General features: G+C 35.4%; 1 protein-coding gene and 1 non-coding gene across 26 annotated transcripts in view; one reads left to right on the top strand and one right to left on the bottom strand.

Moving 5' to 3' along the window:
- Positions 1-23,155, bottom strand: part of trol (terribly reduced optic lobes) — a 1,501,851-nt gene that overhangs the window by 1,123,744 nt on the left and 354,952 nt on the right. The gene's annotated exons all lie outside the window — the stretch shown is intronic.
- Positions 12,626-12,697, top strand: TRNAN-GUU (transfer RNA asparagine (anticodon GUU)). Its single transcript has one exon. It is a non-coding gene; the product is annotated as a tRNA-Asn (tRNA).

A 23,155-nucleotide genomic window follows, 5' to 3' on the forward strand; every position in this document is an offset into this window, starting at 1 on the left:
TTTAAAAATGTTATTTTTTCTATAATTCATAAAAAAATATATAGCCTATTAATAAACTAAACTAGCAAAATTTCTCAAAAATTAAAAGCCTAGATACATGCAGTTACCTCACAAATACTTGCAGTAAACATTTCATCCAAATTGATTAATATTTACTTACTAACTTACAAATGGCTTTTAAGGAACCCAGAGGTTCATTGCCGCCCTCACATAAGCCCGCCATCGGTCCCTATCCTGTGCAAGATTAATCCACTCTCTATCATCATATCCGATCTTCCTCAAATCCATTTTAATATTATCCTCCCATCTACGTCTCGGCCTTCTCAAAGGTCTTTTTCCCTCCGGCTTCCCAACTAACACACTATATGCATTTCTGGATTCGCCCATACGTGCTATATACCCTGCCCATCGCAAACGTCTGGATTTAATGTTCCTAATTATGTCAGATGAAGAATACAATGAGTGAAGTTCTGCGTTGTATAACTTTCTCCATTCTCTTGTAACCTCATCACTCTTAGCCCCAAATATTTTCCTAAGAATCTTACAATTAAACATTCTCCTAACGAAATTATCCTGTCAATTTCACTGTCTAATACATTAGCACTAGAAAACTATTCTTCTTTGTTATTTTTAACATGTTCAACACATTCCTTTCACTTGTTTTTTTCCTCCATATTCTGCTACTAGGCAATCGTTCCTTTACGTTAAGTGGGAGCCCAATTTCTGTTACAAAAATCGAATTGAAAAGACTGGAGACAACTGATTAAACATTTCAGTCTGTCCCTTTGAGTAAATGAAACCAATCAAAATAATAAATGCTTATTTTTAAAGCATGGTTGGGTTTTGAATATAAATAACGTTTATGTACGCGCTACTTAACGGACTGCGAGTAGTCAGACATAAACTTAACAACTGATGATATCTTGTTGACTCATCCTATTAATATGGATTTTTTTCCAACATAAAGTAGAATATATTTAGACGATTTCATGCACTGCACTTACCCACTTATCTCTTCAAGAAAAAAAGTTTATCACTGATCGATTTTCTACTTCAAAAACATATTTTCCCACACTAGATTAGTATAAAACGAACCTCAATTCAGTCGTCTTACTTTTGTTATATTGCGGTGATTCAAACATCTTAAAAATCTGCAAACAATACTCTTCAACATGCTTTTTTCCTTATTAGAATCTGATTACTACTTTTTGAGTTATTATTAAGTCTCTTGATTACACAACTCTTTAACACTGTATCACTTCGGAATATGTACGATAAGACTTTCCTGTGTTGAACTCCAACGTACCACTAACATACGAAAACAAAAACACACACAAAATTGCAACCTCATTGAAGAAATTAAATTACAACATCGCATACAGAACAAATAACACTCTACAAAAACATCTCAACACACAAACAAACAAATACAACCACACAGGCGTATACAAACTCAAATGTAACACCTGCAACAACTTTTACATAGGACAGACAGGCAGATCGTTTCAAACACGTTACAAAGAACACATCACAGCCATAACAAAATTACAAAACACCTCCACATATGTAGAACACATCACAAATGCTAACCACACCCAGATACATCAACAGAGACATGGAAATACTACACATTCAATCAAAAAGCCATAAACTAAACACACTAGAACAATATGAAATATACAGACACACGAAAACACACCCCAACGAAATTCTCAACACACAACTCAACTTCAAAACACACACACTCTTTGACTCTACACTATACCACACGAACGCACCCTCACAGGAAACAGAACAAGAGGCGCCAAGACCAACAACGACCAGTTCTGAAGATGACCCATAAATAGGTCGAAACATGTAAACGAGGTACGTTGAAGTTTAACACAGGAAAGTCTTATCATACATATTCCGAATATTATTAAGTATTAAAAATGCGAAAATATTCTGCTTCATTGAAAGTCTACGTAAGTAACGCCTTCTTTCGTTATTGGCTGACAACTAGGGAGGAGGAGATGAATAGTATATTGTGTCACTTTAAATTTGAAACTTGAGCGGACCAACGGAGTTTACTAAGTTGTTCCCTATACTTCACTCACTTGTTTGCTACATTGAAAAACGTACAAGACAAAGTTCCAAATATGTTCTGTCTAAATTCTAGATAGAAAAACGTGTTAATATTTCAATATTAATGTGATATTATCAAGTAAGACACACCGCCTCGTCCTCCCATGGCTTAGCACAAAGATCAACCTATTTCCTACTAGTTGAATGTAACTGAGAAATGTTTTTAGATAGTGTAATCAGACTCACATACTTAACACTGTTTAATTAACTAAAAACACCGCCTAGTGACGGATTTGTCTCGACAGAGCAAGAAATTAACTTGTGTTCAAAGAGAGCCATGTAACCATGGATACGGTTCATTTAGAGAAACAAAAGAAGTTGCTCAGAATTCGCAGAGTGGATCCCGGCACGCCTAACGTGTCAGATTGTAGCTTATACAAACCAGTCATTCAACCCCTCCACTTTGTTCCTTTTGGCTCTTCCACTCCAATCTGCCACCCCCTTCAACAGTAGTGAGATGACGACAAAGAAGACAGCTTAAGTAAAAAAGAAAAAGAGACGAAGGGAGAAGAAAAAAAAACTTGAAAATAAACACATTCACTTCACTTGTCCGATGCACTTTTGCTTCAAAACATCTGACGGTCTACTAACAACTGGTGAAGGGTCGAGAGAGGGGGGGATGAAGGATTTCTGGAAAAACCAATTTCCCTCGATTCCCTCTCAAAAATAACACCAGACTTCTCGATCGACGTTATTTTTATAAATAAAAGGACCGCTAGGAAAGGACTTCTTCCCCCCGACGAGAAAAGAAATCATTTCATAAATCGAAGTATCTTTTCAAAGACCGAGACGTCGGGCTCTGAGGTCGTCCGAGAGATAGCACTTGTGTCGCAGCAATGAAACCGAACAAAGGAAAATCGGCACATAATAACTTCAAAGTTACCTACAACTTATTGTATCCACTCAATCGTTCTCATGTGTAAAATCGTTCACTATAATTACTGCACTAACAATAATTAGGATGATGTGATGGCGATGATAATAATGATGATGAAATGTTATTTATTTATTCACTAATATTTAATTTCGGAAATCGTATTATGTATCTTTATTGTGTTAAATTTTACATTACCTCGTTAATATGTTCTAGCCTGTTAACGAAGCAATGTAAACTTTAACACGAGAAAGAACATAATACGTTTTCCGAAGTGATTCATTGTTAAAAGTTGTGTAATCAAGATGTATAATATTTAAAGTGCAGTACAACAGCTAGGGACCAATAACAGTTTAGCACATGATAATTTAATTACAAAAATTAACAATTATATAAATTACAATAAAAGTACGTAAGAATTATTATTAAAATAAAGACAATTATTAAAAATAATGAGAATTGTAAATGAAAAAATGGAATCTCATAAATGATAACGAGATGGTAATAAATCTTAAACCTTTAGCAGGAATATTAAGACTGATATTACTTAAGAAGGATTCACAATATCACCCTTAATGACTTTACAAAAAAATAAATAATCAAGATCTTGACGCCTGGCAAATAAACTATGATGATGATTAGGGATAGGATTTTGATGAAATTGCATTTTTTTTTAAGTAAGACAGAAACATACCTGCTTTAGTATTTATATGTTATGTGATAAACTAAGTGTTTTAAGACATATTTGTTACGGCATTTTTTTGCATTTTTTGTCTGCTTCAACTCATAAGAGCATTTTTTTGTTTCATCCGATCATTCTTGAGGCATATTCATTTAATTTTGGCCATAAATCCCCATTATTAACGTAAAATTATTATTATTTCCTTTGATATTTTCTCTACATATTTTATCCATTAATATCCATTATTTTGTATAATATTTTAATCGTTTTTGTACGCAAATATTACCATTTTAACGTAGTATACCCCCATGTAATGGATCAGTCCAACCACCCCTTCAATATAGACTCCTCTATGATTGTTAGTTCCGGATAAGAGTGGCCTTGTGGTGGACTACATGGAAACTTCATCAGGTAAAATAATTAATTAAAGTGTACTACTTAGAAAAAATATGTAAAATTAAATAAACTTAAATGTTGGTAATAGAATTTAATTTTAATTATTAGCCTAAATATTAAGTAGTACAAAACCTCTTTTCCTACCGAGCCAATTATGTAACGAATTTTAGGGCATTTTTGAAAGATTTTTAGCCCTGATGATGATGATGATGATGATGATGATGATGATGATGATGATGATGATGATGATGCTTTTCTTTCTTTTCTCAAGTTCCCTATGCCAAGCATTCACATTTTCATCCTGGTAATGTAAACTCCTGAAATATTAATGTTTTTTAGGAATTTAATAGAAATTTCCTGTAAAGGAATTCTGACACCTCTATTTTAAGCAGGTTTGGTATCACTCCCATAGCATACGAAATGACTACAAGGACTGTAGCTTCATGCTTATGAATGTCATACCTAAGCGCTTCATACTTCATTACTTAAATGTCGTCCCTCTTCTCTAACTTAACAGAAAATTCTGTAGGCCTAATGCGCTGATTCTACTTGGATATATTCGTTAGGAAATGTCTGGCTCATGATAATCTCCAAGCAGTGTTGCAAACTGAAGTGTACGGAAAGACGCCAAACAGTAGTTCAAAAGTCACTGGATTTCTTATAACAATATATATATATATATAATATATATATATATATATATATATATATATATATATATATATATATATATATATTGCCTCTATAGGGTGCTGAAAAAGTATCTAAATCCCTATTTTCAACAACAGAAAAGTTAAAAGAAATTGTCGCCGAAAAACAGTTAAAAGTCACCAGATTTAGCGACAAAGTCACTGGACTGGCAACACTGTCTCCATGCCATTAATATTTACCCCAGTGCAGATCTATTTTCAACAATCGAAGGAGGATTTTATGCATAGTATTTAGTTAAGGCTCTGTATTCCTGAGCTGAAACAGGGCGCTTACACTTGCATGTAATTGGCTGTTTTTTTTTTTTTTTTTGGCGAATCTAACATATCTCTACTAAACCAGAAAGAGAGAGTTGGATACCTCGAAAGTATGCATTCCTCCAGAGCCGCTGTAAGTTACAGAACTTTTTTTTCTAGAATTTTACCTTATTTTCTAATAAATAAGTAAAAAAATAATAATGATAATAAAAACATAAATTATCTTCCACTTCCACACTAAGAATATAAAATTCATTTTTCTTCCCGGACCAAAACATATCATGCGAAAATATGTGGGAAAAATTTCAAATGTGTTATATTACTTAATGAATGGATTTTACACCCTTTGACACGGAAAACGGTCGCTCTCCTGTAGCGTGAATTTGTCTTAAGTGCCGTTTGGGTTAACGTGCGAGTCACACGGGGATTATTTTTGTTAGTTTATTTATACACGCTTTCACATCTGCGGTCACATCGCGTGTGCAGGATCTGTGGGTATACTAGTACGCCGTTTTGCTATTCGCAAGCTCTGCAGCAGAATCTGCCGTACGCAGTAAACGTCATAATTACATACATCTAGTAGAAAATTATGCTTCATCGTCTTCGCTGTCGAAACAATAGGCTCCTGGTGTAAAGAAGCCAAAAACCTGGTTTCCGAAATTGGTAGAAGTTTGGTGACTTAGTGGAGACCCACACTGCACCAATTATTATCTACGGCAACGAATAGGAATAGTCATCCAATGTGGAAACGCAGTCAGTATTTTGGGAACCTTTCCAGACGCCAATTCTCTCGATGAGATTTTTCTTATTTGAATATCTGAAGTGATTGCAGTTTTCTGTTCCTAACATAATCCATATAAGAAAAAAAAATCAGGAGTCACAATGTAATTTTGTATTTACACTCATTTAAACTGAAATTGTAACATTTTCCATCTGTAAATTTTTAATTATAATAAACAGTAAACATTAAATTTACAAATACTATTGTTGAGTTCCTGTTTCTATTGTGTTGTAGATAGTTTGGATACATGTAACTGATTATGCTGCAGATTTTGTTTTATGTTTTATGATGAATAAAGGCATATAAATTTCCAATCCTGTATTTGTCTTTGTGACTGAGAAAACCCATGAAATACCCCAGTCAGATTGATCGGCCACGGGGTTTGAGCCCGGGACCTCCCGAATGCGAGTCTCAAATGCTACCATCTGAGCCAACTCGCTCGGTACAGAGAAATACATTGCGATCGAAAAGTCCCTCCGCAGCTCTATTAGTTCTAGTAACCCTAGAATACAACACTGTAGAAAGTTGGCACTCCCCCAATCATTCCGGTTTGACAACCTCATACCTCCAGTCCATCATATGCTTAGCGGCCAGTGCTGCCACTTGAATTCTCTGTCTAGTGGATTCTCCGCTATACAAGCACTGCGGAGAGACTTCTCGATCGCACTGTATTAAGCACCGACGTCCGAGGATGAAGTCAAGTCGTAGCAGAGACGTACTCGTCACGAAACGACATATTCCCAGCGAAGCTTACAAAGCGTAGCGATAGAACGTACACGGTGATTCCCGAACTATTCCTAGGTGGGACTCTGAACAGAAATCAATTTCCGAGTCAAAAGGTGTACATATAAGTGATCATGTTGTAGCTTTTTGGCTTTCAAATTTTTTAAAATAAAACCTATTACCATCAACTTACAACTTAATTTGTCCGTTACTCAGGACAAGACGAGCGGAAAGAATGTGATCTTCTTGACTATCGCTGTTGATTATTATAAACATCGCTCAGATAAGCATCCCAGCAGCCAGGTTATTACTCGTGCAGGAAACATGAGTAACAATGCGTATGGGAATTAAAGCTAAGTTGAACACATGGTGTTGAACAGAAGGAGACTTACTGTTCGCGCAACTTATCTGGGCAGCTAAAAGAGCGGGGAAGCGGGGTGTAGCGAGGTTGCTTGTAGCAGTAGCTTGGTAGGAGAGGGAAGAAGAGGGGCAGCGAGAGAGCACTAGGGAACCCAAGTGCCTAGATAAGTTGCGCGGACAATAATGTTTCCGCTTACTGCTGTACAAATATTGCACGAGTTGTCTTACGTTATCTGTTCACATCCCTTCCTCCTCCGTCCGCTCTCGTCTTCTCCTGAGTCACCGACAGTACTTACAAATGGCTTTTGAGGAACCCGCAGATTCATTGCCGCCCTCATATAAGCCCGCCATCGGTCCCTATCCTGAGCAAGATCAATCCAGTCTCTATCATCATATCCCATCTCCCTCAAATCCATTTTAATATTACCCTCCCATCTACGTCTCTGCCTCCCCAGAGGTCTTTTTCCTTCCGGTCTCCCAACTAACACTCCATATGCATTTCTGGATTCGCCCATAAGTGCTACATGCCCTGTCCATCTCAAACGTCTGGATTTGATGTTCCTCATTATGTCAGGCTATTAGTTGGTTATTTAACGACGCTATATCAACTACTAGATTATTTAGCGTCGATGATATTGGTGATAGTGAGATGATATTTGGCGAGATGAGACCGAGGATTCGCCATAGATTACCTTGCATTTACATTACGGTTGGGGAAAACCTCGGAAAAAACCCAACCAGTTAATCAGCCCAAGCGGGGATCGAACCCGCGCCCGAACGCAACTTCAGACCGGCAGGCAAGCGCCTTAACTGACTGAGCCACGCCGGTGGCTAAAAATTAGTGTATAGTTTAACTGAAGCTACCTATGTTTGCCTTAAAAATATGCATAAATAAGCGAGATAAAATTTCAAGAGCTACAAACCGAAATGTGAACAGCTGTATCTTTAAGGTACCTTTAAGAAATTAGTTTTTATTCATCTGAAACAGAGTAATTGCTCATTCAAATTAGGGGTTTCTTATTTACTCATAAAAAGTTTCTTTTTAATATTCTTCTTCTTTACATACAACTAGCTCATTGCTTCGAAATATCACTGTGCACAGCCTTCTGTTTACGATACTTGCTGATGTGTTTGTAAGAGATACACAAATCAGTATATTTCTAGAGCCAATAATGTCATTACTATGATATAGTAATGCGAAAGCAGCAAAAAATGTAAGGCATTCTAGACTTTTATGATGGTATTGGTAGTAAGCCCCTGCTAGCACGTCAGGACATAAATATAAAATACGACAAAATAAAATCTTTAAGTGAACACAAAACAAAATTAGAAATATGCTGGACAAATAAATCACTCAGAATTCCGGCCATTTTAGTGTTTCCAAGAACATCAACACAAAACTCACCAAAGGCGCATGTCTGAAGTTCAACGACCCCTCCAGCACTTACCTGCAACAGAAAGAAAGGACACAGTCAATACCCAAGTTTAGTGACCCACACGTTTCACAACTTTCAAAAGATTCACATCGTGAATGACGCCTTGTTTGCTCGATGCCATGGTTTCCGACAGTGCAGAAGAATACGTGTGTGTGGCTATTACACATTCGCTGCGAAAAGCTATTTGGAATTCAGGTAACATGGGTTACACACCTGACAGTTACGAAGCTCACTATCAAGACATTCACATCTCACACAAAATAGGAAACTGTTTTTAATTGCTTAATTGAAAGGAAGTATAGAGTAGGTACACTACGGTGCAGTGGGAAATCGATTTATACATCTTGGGCAGGTATGTTATCAGGACTCTGCGCATATACTAACATGCATGCAACTATATGCACAACAACACTAGATATGTGATATTTATTTTTTAATACTTTTTATTTTATCTTACATTTTAGTTTTCAGTAAAATTTCTTCGCTCTCTCTCTCCCTCCCTCTTTTCCTTCTTCTCAGTATCTAGATCATGTATTATTTCATTCATTTCAAAACCTCCCCGGAATAAAGATGTAACCAACAAAACTGCAATTCATGTTCCAGGATTAAGGAAAATAATTTCAGGGACATATTTCATTACGCCTATACAGTACTGTTTGACTAAACAGGAATACAAGTTTATTCAGTCATTGAACGCAATAACTTATTGTTATAAGTATATGACTTCAAAATTACTTTTGTGCGAGATCATGCGTATTTTTTGTTTTCCGCACAGAACCAATACGCGGTAAGTGTGAAATACCACATTCAGTATTCCCAACGTAACACACACAACAATTTCCTTCTTCTTACCGCTTAAGCGCGACATTCATTTTACTGCTTTAGGCTTTTAACATATTATTTTTAGAGAGTTTAACATAGTAATAATTATAAATTGGCAACTTACCACTGCAATTTCACCTAAATTGCAATGTTAATTATTGTTTTTAAATATTTGCAAAAATTAAGTAAAGTCTACTGCTCCACGAAACTTATTACATTCCTGATACAAGTAACATTAAAGAAGCCGTGAAAAAATCAACGAGATTCCAGGTGCCGATGTTATTACTGCAAAATGTTATATAAATAATATTGTTAAAATATTAAAATGAAAAATAAAACCGTTTGTTTTAAGTTCGCACTTATAGACTGGGGGAAAAAAAGACAGACGTATATCACGGCCTGCTGGAGTATAGTAAACACAGAAAACATTTTACAGCAACAATGTTGAAGAAAGATATTTTGGTGTTCCGAAGTTGGCGTCAATAAACAGAAACCAACATGGAGATTTCATTGCATCTAATTAGAAATTCGTCTTTCAGGTATGTAATAAACGATCTTCGCACAAAATAATGTACGATACACGAGCGGTATGTTTGTTTTCATGTTCTCGGAAATTAAAAAAGCTCAACTACGTTTCGCTTTTTCAATCTTTTCCTCGAACATGAAAACGTCAACATACCGCTCTTGTAACGTATATTACTATTTCCATCAAAATAAGATATTTCAAGAATCTGATGTTACATCCCTTTTCCGGGGAGATATTTATCTATTTATTTATTTATTCATCTAGACCCTATCAATTTATACACAGTGTTCTGCCAAATGGCAGGAATTTCACTGCAAATCCAGCATTCTCTAATCTTCCCTATTTTCTACTTTCCTCTTTGTCTCCATATATGATCCATATATCCAAATGTCGTGTATCATCTTATATTTATTTATTTATTTATTTATTTGTTCATTCACTTACCTGTTTATTCATTTATCTTAATTTCATTCTTATTCCTTATATTCTGTGTTTTTTTTTAATTATTAGAGTTTTACTTTCTTATTCCGCTGTTCCTATTTACTCGTTTGTACTACAACTTGAATCTAATTAATATTAATTTCAATAAATAATGCAGTAATAATGAATAAGTAAACAACTTGAACCTAACATTAATACCGATAAATGATACAGCTAATTACTTAGCCTACTTACAAATGGCTTTTAAGGAACCCGAAGGTTCATTGTCGCCCTCACATAAGCCCGCCATCAGTCCCTATCCTGTGCAAGATTAATCCACTCTCTATCATCATATCCCATCTCCCTTAAATCTCTTTTAATATTATCCTCCCATCTACGTCTCGGCCTCCCTAAAGGTCTTTTTCCCTCCGGCCTCCCAACTAACAATATATGCATTTCTGGATTCGCCCATACGTGCTACATGCCCTGCCTATCTCAAACGTCTGGATTTAATGTTCCTAATTATGTCAGGTGAAGAATACAATGCGTGCAGTTCTCCATTCTCCTGTAACTTCATCCCTCTTAGCCCCAAATATTTTCCTAAGAACAGTAATATAATTAATAAATAAACAACTTGAACCTAATTAACATTAAAATCTATAAATAATACAGTAATAATTTATAAATAAACAACTTTAACCTAATTAACATTAATATCGATGAAATAATACAGGAATAATTAATAAATAAACAACATACATTTTGAAGTGTTATGTCTATTCGGTTTTCGGAGTCCATATTAGTCATTTCACGTGGTCAAACAAAGGAAATGTTTATGTCAAGTTTCAAGGATTGTAAACTGTTTACCCAAACCAACGAATTTCATGTTGGCAGACGAAATACATTTTAATATTACATCAATCAATCAATCAATCACAAAATAAATAAATAATAATTAGAATTATTAAATCAGTACATAGAATTATGATTTTCTCTCCTTTGGTGATATCTGTTAACAGTTGGCAACATTCAAAAGAACGCCATATTAGCTTCTTTGGAAATAATCTTGCGTGAACCTCACTATAGTAATGGGATTCCAAGAAATTCGTGTCGGAAAAACTCACTTAGATATTTAGCCCAAACGAGATTCAAACCGACGCTCAAGCGCAGCCTTGTAATTTAAGTCCTGCTCGCTACCCTTAGACCACGCCGACGGCTATGACGATAATAATGGTAATCATGAAGTTATTGTAACAAAAAAAAATACGAACGCGATCATGAATACTAATACAAAGGAATCACTTTTCTGTGAAAGCCGCCTTTTGTATGAATGACAATAGTGTAAGAACTGTTAGTACATTATCGACGTGTCCCGGCTCAACTGCCCCCATTAGTTCCTGTTAGCACCCCTTTAAAGAGACTCTCCTTTCGACGGAATGTTGTCCTAGTCATATGTTACCGATTCGACGCCTGGGCGCGAGCCAATCCGATATCTCGAGCCTGTCGGTTTCTTCTTATTTTCAGAACTCCCTCTATCGAGCCCCGATAAATCATCTTCCTGCACGGACGTCAGTCAGACAAACCTACATCACAGTTTGCAGGGTGGTTCGATTTTGAGAACTCTGTAACTTACCCTGAAATACTGATCTTGATTTTCCTCCATTTTATCACGTACTTTGATGATGATGATGATGATGATGATGGTGATGATGATGGTGATAATAATAAAATTACAAATGGCTTTTAAGGAACCCGGAGATTCAATGCCGCCCTCACATAAGCCCGCCATTGGTCCCTATCCTGAGCAAGATTAATCCAAATCAAGATTTCAGGTATAACTCCCTGTAAAGCTGATTTGAATAATTTCGAGGGAAAAATTGTTCCGGAGCCGGGTATCGAACCCGGGACCTTTGGTTTAACAACGCTCTACCACTGAGCTACCCGGGAACTCTAACTGACACCGATCCAATTTTTCCCTCTATATCCACAGACCTCAAAGTACGCTGACAACCGTCAAGCAACCAACTTCGAGTGCACACTAACTCCGTGTGACTTAAATAGTATTAAATATCGCGGGCTCAGAATGACAAGGTCCTATCTGATAGTTTTAGTAAAATTGAGATTTTTGTTGCATTGAATTCTGCTACTTCACAGCTATCTACCATATAAATTATATGCTGATATCTCAATTATTGTTCGTGATAAAGTTAGTTTGAAAAGGTTCTTATCTGCATTGATTTTATTAACAACCAAACTTTTAAAATGCTCTCTTGAAACATTTACTAAACACTAGATAGAACCTTGTCATTCTGAACCCTCGATATTCAAATCAACTTTACAGGGAGTTATACCTGAAATCTTGATTTGCATAATACACGTCACTGTTCGTTAACAGAAAACCACAATTTAAGTCACACGGAGTTAGTGTGCACTCGAAGTTGGTTGCTTGACGGTTGTCAGCCCACTTTGAGGTCTGTGGATATAGAGGGAAAAATTGGATCGGTGTCTGGTAGAGTTCCCGGGTAGCTCAGTGGTAGAGCGTTGGTATGTTAAACCAAAGGTCCCGGGTTCGATACCCGGCTCCGGAACAATTTTTGCCTCGAAATTATTCAAGATTAATCCAGTCTCTATCATCATATCCCACCTCCCTCAAATCCATTTTTATATTATCTTCCCATCTACATCTCGGCCTTCCCAAATCTCTTTCTCCCTCAGATCTCCCAACTAAGACAGTATATGCATTTCTGGATTCGCCCATACGTGCTACATGCCCTGCCCATCTCAAACGTCTGGATTTAATGTTCCTAATTATGTCAGGTGAAAAATACAATGCGTGCAGTTCTGTGTTGTGTAACTTTTTCTATTCTCCTGTAACTTCATCCCTCTTAGCCCCAGACATTTTCCTAAGCACTTTATCCTCGAACACACTTAACCTCTGTTCCTCTCTCAAAGTGAGAATCCAAGTTTCACAACCATATAGTTCTGCAGTACTTGGGAAAAGTGACATAAGTCAGTTTCCACAAACTTTTTTTGATAATTTATTGACAACTTACACTGGTTTATGTCGATTTGATTTTTTTCTGTATGAATTATTGTAATGGGAGAAATACTTATGTATTTTTTTTTCCCCAAGCGAGCAGATGTTCCGAAAGTTGTCAATAAATTATCAAAAAAGGTTTGTGGAAACTGACTTGTGTCACTTTTCCCAAGCACTGCAGAGTTGTTCAACCAGTAATATAACTGTTTTATAAATTCTAACTTTCAGTTTATTTAAAAGCAGACTGAATGACAAAAGCTTCTCAACCGAATGATAACAGACATTTCCCACATTAATTATTCTGCGTTTAATTTCCTCTGAAGTGTAATTTATATTTGTTACTGTTGCTCCAAGGTACTTGAATTTTTCCACCTTTTCAAAGGATAAATTTCGCATTTTTATATTTCCATTTCCTACTACGTTCTGGTCACGAGATATAATTATATACTTAGTTTTTCCTTTCGGGATTTATTTCCAAATCTATCTCATTGCTTGTTTCAAGTAAAATTCCCATGTTTTCCTTAATAGTTTGTGGATTTTCTCCTAACATATTCACGTCATCCGCATAATCAAGCAGCTGATCTTACTCATTCAATTCCAAATCCGTTCGAACCCACAGTTTCTGAAGTCGAAATTGCGATAAAAAACGCTGAAAAAGTACAAGTATCCAGGTATCAATTAAATCCCAGCGGAATTAATACAAGAGGGTGGAAACGCATTATCTAGTGAAATTTATAAGATTGTATTTGCTATTTGGAAAAAGGATATTCTATCAGAACAATGGAAGGAGTCCATAATTGTACCTAGCTATTCCAACAACAACAAGAATAATAATAATAATAATAACTAATGCTGATATAAACAAAGGATTACATAATTTTAAGAAAGAAAACGTAAGGCGGCATCATCATCATCATCATCATCATCCGCATGGTTTAAGCTTTGTTCGACTCGGTCCGGTCTCATGAAGTATATAAATTTTAAAATTGTTGAAGCCATCTTTTCCTGGGTCTACCTATGTTTCGTTTACCACTTGGTCTGTAGTCCAATATTAATTTAGGAATACGGTCTTGAGTCATTCTTCCATTTATTCCTATATTCTATGAGTTTTTCAATTAAATTGAATATATTCAGTTCTAGTCTGATGTCTTCATTGCGTTTCTTGTCTAAGAGAGTATAACCTGCTATACTCCTCAAAAATCTCATTTCTATCACCTCGATTCTTTTTTCTTCGGATTTAGTAAGAGTCCAGAATTCAGAGCCGTACAGCAACATAGGGACAGCCACAACGTTATAAAATTTTAATCTTGTTTCTTTGCTAGTGTATTTTAAAGTTATTTTTATTACCCCACAAAAATAATTAAATTTGTTTATTTTATTTGTAAAATCTTCTTTTCTTGCACATGAGATATTGCAGCCCAGATAATTAAAAGTATTAATTTGTTCTATCATTCTTCCATTCAACATGATTTTGGCTCTAATTGTTTCTAATCCTCTAAAGGCTAACACTTTTGTTTTAGTAGCCGAAATAGTTAAGATATTTTCTTTGCTAATTTTGTTTAATTTAAATATTTCCATTTGTAGGTCATCTTCAGAAGCTCAAATTAAAACCTGATCATCGGCAAAAAGTATCGTATCTAAGTTTATGTTTTTTTTATTTTAAAATGTACTTTCAAATCCATCTGCCACTTCAGCACGATGTCGTCCATATACACATTAAAACGTGACGGTGACAATGGGCACCCTTGTCTTACTCCTCTATTTATATTGGCTATAAGAGATCGCAATGCGCGTTTATTGGGGAGATACGACCGCTCTCTCGCCGTTGAGGAAAACGAATCGGTGTGAATAGAAGTGATTTAGACCTATTTAATAGTGCACCGGTAAGACGTAATAAGAAAATGATATGCTGATCTTTCGTTTCATCAAAGCATATGTTAAAAACGACAACGAAAATGTTGCTTCCAACTAAAAAAAAAAAAAAATACAGAACGATAAAATTCAAGTTTACAAGATTTTGTGGAACACAATTTACCTCATTTGCGTTAGTTAAAAGGGATTTTACTTATATGCAAATGACCCTGAAGTACACTGGACTTTCTATTAAATACAGGGTCCGGAAGAAATATCCCCCCCCCCTGTTTGAATTAGCCGCAATATAGGTTTCTTGATAGTTTTGCTTGAGTGGCATATCTTTGAGCAGCACAAACCATGTCATTTCAGTTATCATCATGACGTGGACAGGTGAACATCGTGCATTTTGTTGTTGAGCATTTTTAAAAACCGGTGACTGTGATTACAGCGCTGTGGAAATTTTGTACACATTTCAGAATAGGACGACACGAAAGAATTCCTGATAAGAAAACCCTACACATATGGGTGAGGAATGTCAGACAAAAGGTTCAACTTTCAAACAGAAGTCGTCCGGCAGGAGGAATGTCAGACAAAAGGTTTAACTTTCAAACAGAAGTCTTCCGGTAGATGTCGCAACGTTCGGGCTCCCGAGAATATCACAGCAGTGAGGCATTCTGTTACCACATCTCCACGACGTCCAACCATAAAACATGCTCTGGTATTGGGAATATCTGATTGGAGTGTCAAATCTTACAGCTAGATCTCAGTTCCATTCCTACAAAGTTATGGTGGTTCAGGAACTTCGACAACGTGACTGACTCAACCACCAGGATGCGACACCATATTGGAAAATGTTCCAGGCGATACTGTTGTGCTCAGTAATGACTATGCTGATTTTCATTTGTCAGCCTACGTCAACAAACATTTCATATTGGTTCCCAGAAAACCCTCGAGAAATGCATCAGCGTCCTCTCCACAGTAAGCATGTTACTGTTTGGAGTCCTATTGCAAAATTTGGAATAATAGCCATGCTTTTTTGAGGAAGAAGGACGCACAGTCACTGTTTGAGGAATGTATAGCTCATGAGGGCAAGCATTTGAACGATATTACCTTCAAAACAAAATTGTGTCAAAATGGCAAACATTCTTCTGTAAGACGGTAAAATAAAATTTTGAATAGGATCTATGTTGCTCTTGTTATTTATGTTTCTAATCGAGAAGATAATTCTACCGGGCCCTATATAATGGCTAGGCCCATCAACAGTCGTATAGTCTGAAGAAGACCTACTTTCACCACGAAATCAAATGTAATCTCACTAAGGTAACAGGACACATGTGGAAAAGTAATCAACAGTTCTGGATATTTGAAACCATAGCAACGCGTAGCTTATATTGGAAGACGCGGTGCGATCGTAGCTTTTTTAATTCGCTGAGTGCTTCTGGGTAATAATAACTCGGTTCTCATTATCCTAACCGGGGCGCTGTTTCCAAGGCAACCGAAACCTGACTGCGGTTATCGCTATATAATAAAATGTTACAAGTAGATGCACTTTTTCTAACTCTGTGCAGAGAACTGGTTTTCTGGTACAACTTACCGACCAAGTGGCTACAAAACCTAAACGCTCATCATCAGCTGTAATGAGAAGGCAATGAGCTATATTTTATCTGCAGCCAGGATGCTAAAAACGTAGCGAGCTGTAAAATATATCCAGGTTTTATCTAACAACTAAAATTCGTGTTTGATTGCATAATATACCAGTGATGTCCAAAACGCTGCACAAGTTCAAATGCGGCCCAATTGTAAACCAAATCATTTCTCGTAATCTCCATGTCAGGTCTCCTAGATACTGCGGCAACTTGAGTATTAATAAAAGCTATCCTTTTATTTTCTTTCTTAACGTTAATATGTCTAAGCTGAAGGAGTACAGTATACGAGACAAAGTGTAGACTTCAATTGTCAATTGTTCAGTAACGGATTTCACACAAAACGATTTGCTGAACTGTTTAATACCTCGTGATAAGTTAAAAAGGAAAGGGTAATAAAACCTATACGGAAAAGACGTTTATTCACTTCATGTAATATGAACTTTATATCACTAATAAAAATGGTGTAAAAACACATTCATTACGCAACTTAGGTAATGTTACTTCTATTACGCAACTAGTTAGGGAATGATACTTCTATTACGCAACTAGTTAGGTAATGATACTGCTATTACGTAACTGGTTGCGTAATGTGAACCACACATTCAATTAAGTTAAATTAAATTGATTTTATATATTATAAGCATCAACATTTTGTTCACACTTTGTTATATTAATTCCTGCAGTTTTCGACGCTACAGAAGGCTGAATATCTTACGTGGGATTTCGATGGCACTAAACATTCAATTGCAGTATTTGCAGCATTTCCAATATCTGAATCCCCGTTTGAACTCATTTTAACAATGCGTTTACTTCTCCTGTTTTTTCTGTTACAAATAAAAACCTATCGTGTTCAAAACTCTAGAACAAATATAAACGAATGACCTCTGGAAGGAAGAAACTAATATTAATAATATAATCATCTCTCCACAAAAGAAGTGTTCAAAACTATAAAAATAATACAATTAGTTTTATTTAAAATTATTTTTTATCTAAGTAGATAAAACGTACGATATAGATTACTTACCGTAACTTCGTATTACAATACTCGACTGGTTATGAAACTCGTACTGTAATATGGAATTTTACGATACTCATATCGTAAAGTTCAATTTCCGGCTAATATTATACTATTATAATACTAACAAGTAAATAATTACAACATTTAGAGCCAGGCTTTTGGGTAATCCACAGTGTGCTGTAAGTCAACATTTCCAGCATTTAAAAATTACATACAAGTTCTACCACCAGGACAAATTTGTATGAACTGAAAGGTTACTTACGCTACCGCACGCAAAATATTCATAATTTAATCAATGAATGATAATATTTATAATGCAATAAACCATTGTTATTGGAAACCGCAAACCACAGATGAGACTGTGACCCATTTTCAAATTGCACACCACTTCGGCAGGCCACGTTATGCATTGTACCGTGAAGAGTTATGTCGTGTACTAGGGTGAATAAATGTTAAGTGTTCGTGTAAGTGTAGTGTAGGGAATAGATGGTAATGATGATGGTGAGGAAGGGAGAAGGGGAAACCCGGTGCCGGCACGTAGCCTACTCCTGTCGAATAGCACCAAGGGGGCCGCCAGGCTTAACGTCCCCATCCTACGGACGAATCACTATTAACAGTGACATATGCCTTCTCTTCATATGCACTGCGGAGAGATTTGGGATTTAACCCAGGCATATTGGTGCACAATTTAGTGATTAGAAGTTGTGCACCGCCATCTCTCCTAGTCCCGAGGTAGAAATTTTAAAATAAAATTTCAGACCCCACGGGAATCGAACCCGGGCCAGCTAGTGTAGAGGCAGACACGCTACTACAGAGCTAACTCGGCGGACTACAGATGTTAAAGCGTGTATAAATAAACTAAAAAGAAAAAAAAAAAGTATTCCTGGCACTTAAACCGCTCTTACAGCCATCTGCTGCGGATTACGTTAACTATTCTGAACTCTTACAAATCAGAAAGTTGTGTGTACTGTTACGAAATTTTGTTTTAGTAAATAAAGATCCGAGTAACCCAGATTTCCACCTCGACTGCGCGATCTCATTGTTTCAGGCTCTGTTTACAGTGGAGTCAGGTCTCTATTAGTTTAACCTACTTCACCGGGACAGCGATCCCAAGAAGAAGACAGAACAGTGCTGGTATACAGACTTGATTTAATAACGTAGAGGACCAAGAGTCTGAACCAGCGGTCCTCACCAACTGTTACAGCCCGTGACCCGCCTGTCAGCATTCGTCAAAGTCTGTATTTGTGGTAAGACGAAAGACAAGAAAAATCAATTCTTGTCTCCACGGCTGGGATTTCAAATCAAGATTACAAGGTTAGCAGTAAAATACAGTTACTTTTCTTGTCAAGAGATCAGCATATATGTAAACGATATTCCTTCCTATCAGATCAGAAACGAAACGAATCCAATGCAATAAAATTAATTAACCTGATGTAAATAATGTGTTGTTTCTTTTTGGCCACCTGACGGAATTATATCATCTGTACATTAAAAATAATAATTTCAGGATGAGTAGTTTTGAAACAAGGAAAGGAATATGATGACTGAGATTGTGAAAATGAAAAAAAAAAAAAAAAAAAAACTGTAGCTTTTAATAAAATTATTTTTACTCTGGAATATGACGACTGAGAATTGTGAAAATGAAAAAACAGTAGTTTTTATAAAATTATGTTTACCCTGGAATATGACGACTGAAAATTGTGAAAATGAAAAAAAACAGTAGTCTTTAAAAATTATTTATACTCTGGAATATGACGACTGAAAATTGTGAAGAAAAAAAAAAAACCAGCAGTTTTTATAAAATTATTTTACTCTGTAATATTACGATTGAGAATTGTGAAAATGAAAAAAAAAAAAATAGTTTTTATAAAAATACTTTTACTCTGGAATATGACGAATGAGAATTGCGAAGACGAAAAAAAGCAGTAGTTTTTATAAAATTACTTTTACTCTGGAATATGACACTGAGAATTGTGAAAATGAAAAAAAAAAACAGTAGTTTTTATAAAATTATTTTTACTCTGGAATATGACGACTGAGAATTGTGAATATGAAAAAACAGTAGTTTTATAAAATTATGTTTACTCTGGAATATGACGACTGAAAATTGTGAAAATGAAAAAAAAAACACTCGTTTTTATAAAATTATTTTTACTCTGGAATATGACGACTGTGAATTGTGACAATGAAAAAAAAAAAAAAACGGAAGTTTTTATAAAATTATTTTTACTCTGAAATATGACGACTGAGAACTGTGAAAATGAAAAAAACAGTAGTTTTTACAAAATTATTTTTACTCTGGAATATGACTGAGAATTGTGAAGTTAGTAGTATTCTGGCATATGTCGACAATTGCGAAGATAAAAAAAGCAGTAGTTTTTATAAAATTATATTTACTCTGGAATATGACTGAGTACTGTGAAAATGAAAAAAACAGTAGTTTTTATAAAATTATATTTACTCTGGAATATGACTGAGTACTGTGAAAATGAAAAAAACAGTAGTTTTTATAAAATTATATTTACTCTGGAATATGACTGAGTACTGTGAAAATGAAAAAAACAGTAGTTTTTATAAAATTATTTTTCCTCTGGAATATGATGACTGAGGATTGCGAAGATGAAAAAAAAACAGTAGTTTTTATAAAATTATTTTTACTCAAATTGCGAAGATGAAAAAAAAACAGTAGTTTTTATAAAATTATTTTTCCTCTGGAATATGATGACTGAGGATTGCGAAGATGAAAAAAAAACAGTAGTTTTTATAAAATTATTTTTACTCAAATTGCGAAGATGAAAAAAAAACAGTAGTTTTTTATAAAATTATTTTTCCTCTGGAATATGATGACTGAGGATTGCGAAGATGAAAAAAAAACAGTAGTTTTTATAAAATTATTTTTCCTCTGGATTATGATGACTGAGGATTGCGAAGATGAAAAAAAAACAGTAGTTTTATCAAATTATTTTTACTCAAATTGCGAAGATGAAAAAAAAACAGTAGTTTTTATAAAATTATTTTTACTCTGAAATATGATGACTGAGAATTGCGAAGATGAAAAGAAAAACAGTAGTTTTTATAAAATTATTTTTACTCTGGAATATGACGACTGAGAATTGCGAAGATGAAAGAAAAACAGTAGGCTAGTTTTTATAAAATTATTTTTACTCGAATTGCGAAGATGAAAAAAAAAACGGTAGTTTTTATAAAATTATTTTTACTCTGGATTATGACGACTAACAATTGTGAAAATCAAATGGCCTAACTGTTATAAAATTATATTATTCACTATTATAACACATGCTCTTTGTAATGTGCCCAAATACGTAACTGCAACTGGGATAAGACTGCGTGTCATCGGCTAGCGAGCCAACAGTAGCACGAACTCCCAGTTTATGTTAGGAGGATGCGACCAATTGCCGTCATTCAAGGAAACGAGGGTGAAGAAATAACTTGTGTACTTCTTTTGTTACAATGACGTCAGACACACAGCTGCATTGTTATGAACTTTACTACAAACAAACTGGGTGTCTCACTTCCTCTGCTGTAGAGTTCGAACCCTGCGCTGGGGGCCGCCCGGACAATCAGCTGATAATTTTGAGGCTGACAGGTTCAATTCCAGTCAATGAAGTCGTCAATTAGTGACAGACAAATTGTCTGGATCAGAGCCCTGCATAAGAAACTGGGTCAAAGCTACGCGGCCCCTACAGACGGTGAATGCGAAGTAAATGGAGGAAGAAAGACTAGATAATACAGGGACATCATTTTATTTTTACTAACATTTCTAATATTAACCTGGTTATACCTTTGGATCAACTTTTAAGAACCGGAAACACCGTTTGCCACCCCTTCCACGACTGCAGTTCTATGATACTGGCGTAATATACAAACAAATCACTTTACTAGGTATAGGAGGGAAGAAAAATAGTTCATCCATTTACGTAAACTTGGAAATATCGCGATTTGGAGTTTGATAACACTGTTCTACAAGGGTCATTTTTCTTATATGAAAATATGTGATTCCAAAGGATTTTTATATGGCAAATTCAAATCTGAAAACAAAAATTCGCTATCAGGCACAGTTTTTTAGTTATACGGCAATATACATCTCATTAAACTTACATTTTAAGTTTCTGATGAGATGGTGAACTTTGCTTAACAACAGTTGCCTATAGTTAATTTTGTTCTTCATTGGTTTTCATTTTCAAATTGTGGCATTCGTATTGCTAGTAAAATTTTATGTTAATAAGCAAGTCGTTTCACAGGATTTAAAATTGAGTTAAACTGGCATTATTTGGAGACATTCCTTATCATGTGAGTAAATATACATTTTCAACCATAATATTCCGACATCTGTGGTATATAAAATATGTGAAACTTTACATATTTCTCTTTTACAGAAACCTCCTAAATCATATAAATAAAATAGACAGATTCTAACAGAGAGAGAGAGAGAGAGAGTGAGGGAGAGAGAGAGAGAGAGAGAGAGAGAAATCTTGAGTTTAACCTGAAATTCTTGTTAGAAGAAGTGAGTATTGTTTGTTTACATGAAATATTGTTTCTGCATATGCACAATTCAACTCATGATGACATTCTGCAATGATGTTTGTGACCTAATGAATACTTTGAACTTCAAATACGAACCACAGGAGTGGACACGTTTTATGGATGCCTCAAAATACAGTCTAAAGGGAGTTCTCCTCCACAATGGGAACATAATGCCTTCTGTCCCAGTTGCCTATGTAAGCATGACTAAAGAGTCATATGATATTTTGAAAAATACGAGTATGCTGAGATTAATCAAATATAATGAGCACAAGTGGAAAATATGTGGTGATTTGAAAATAGTTGCCATGACATTAGGTATGCAACAAGGCTACACCAAATATGGATGTTTTCTATGTGAGTGGGATAGTCGCGATAGGAATTTCCATTATAAAAGAGATTTGGCCTGAAGTTAAGTGGAAAGTTGGAGAAAAAAATATACTCAATGAGAAATTGGTAGCCAGTGAAGATGTTATGCTGCCCCCTTTTCACATCATGCTAGACCTTATTAAACAATTTGTTAAGGCCTTGGACACATCTGGAAGAGGATTTATGTACCTTTTAAAAAGGTTTCCTCGTTTTTCTGCAGCAAAAATAAAAGAGACCTTCAGAAGGATTCAGATTTTGAATAATGCCTTGCACCAAAAGAAAGAAGAGCGTGGTCTTGTTTCAAGAATGTAACGCAAAATTTTCTGGGAAGAAAAAGAGTTAATGACTTCGAACAATTGATTCAACAAATGATAAATGCATATAGAGATCTAGGATGTCACACGTTTTTAAAAGTGTATTTCCAAGATTCTCATCTACATCATTTTCCTGAGAGCTGCAGTGATGTCTCTGACGAACATGGTGAAAGGTTACATAAAGATATAATATCCATGGAAAAGAGGTATGAAGGGAAATGGATGCCTGCAATGCTTGCTGACTATTATTAGAGACTGCAAAATTG

The sequence above is a fragment of the Periplaneta americana genome, chromosome 9 (genome assembly GCF_040183065.1).
Source record: "Periplaneta americana isolate PAMFEO1 chromosome 9, P.americana_PAMFEO1_priV1, whole genome shotgun sequence".
In the NCBI taxonomy this organism is placed as follows: Eukaryota; Metazoa; Arthropoda; class Insecta; order Blattodea; family Blattidae; genus Periplaneta; species Periplaneta americana.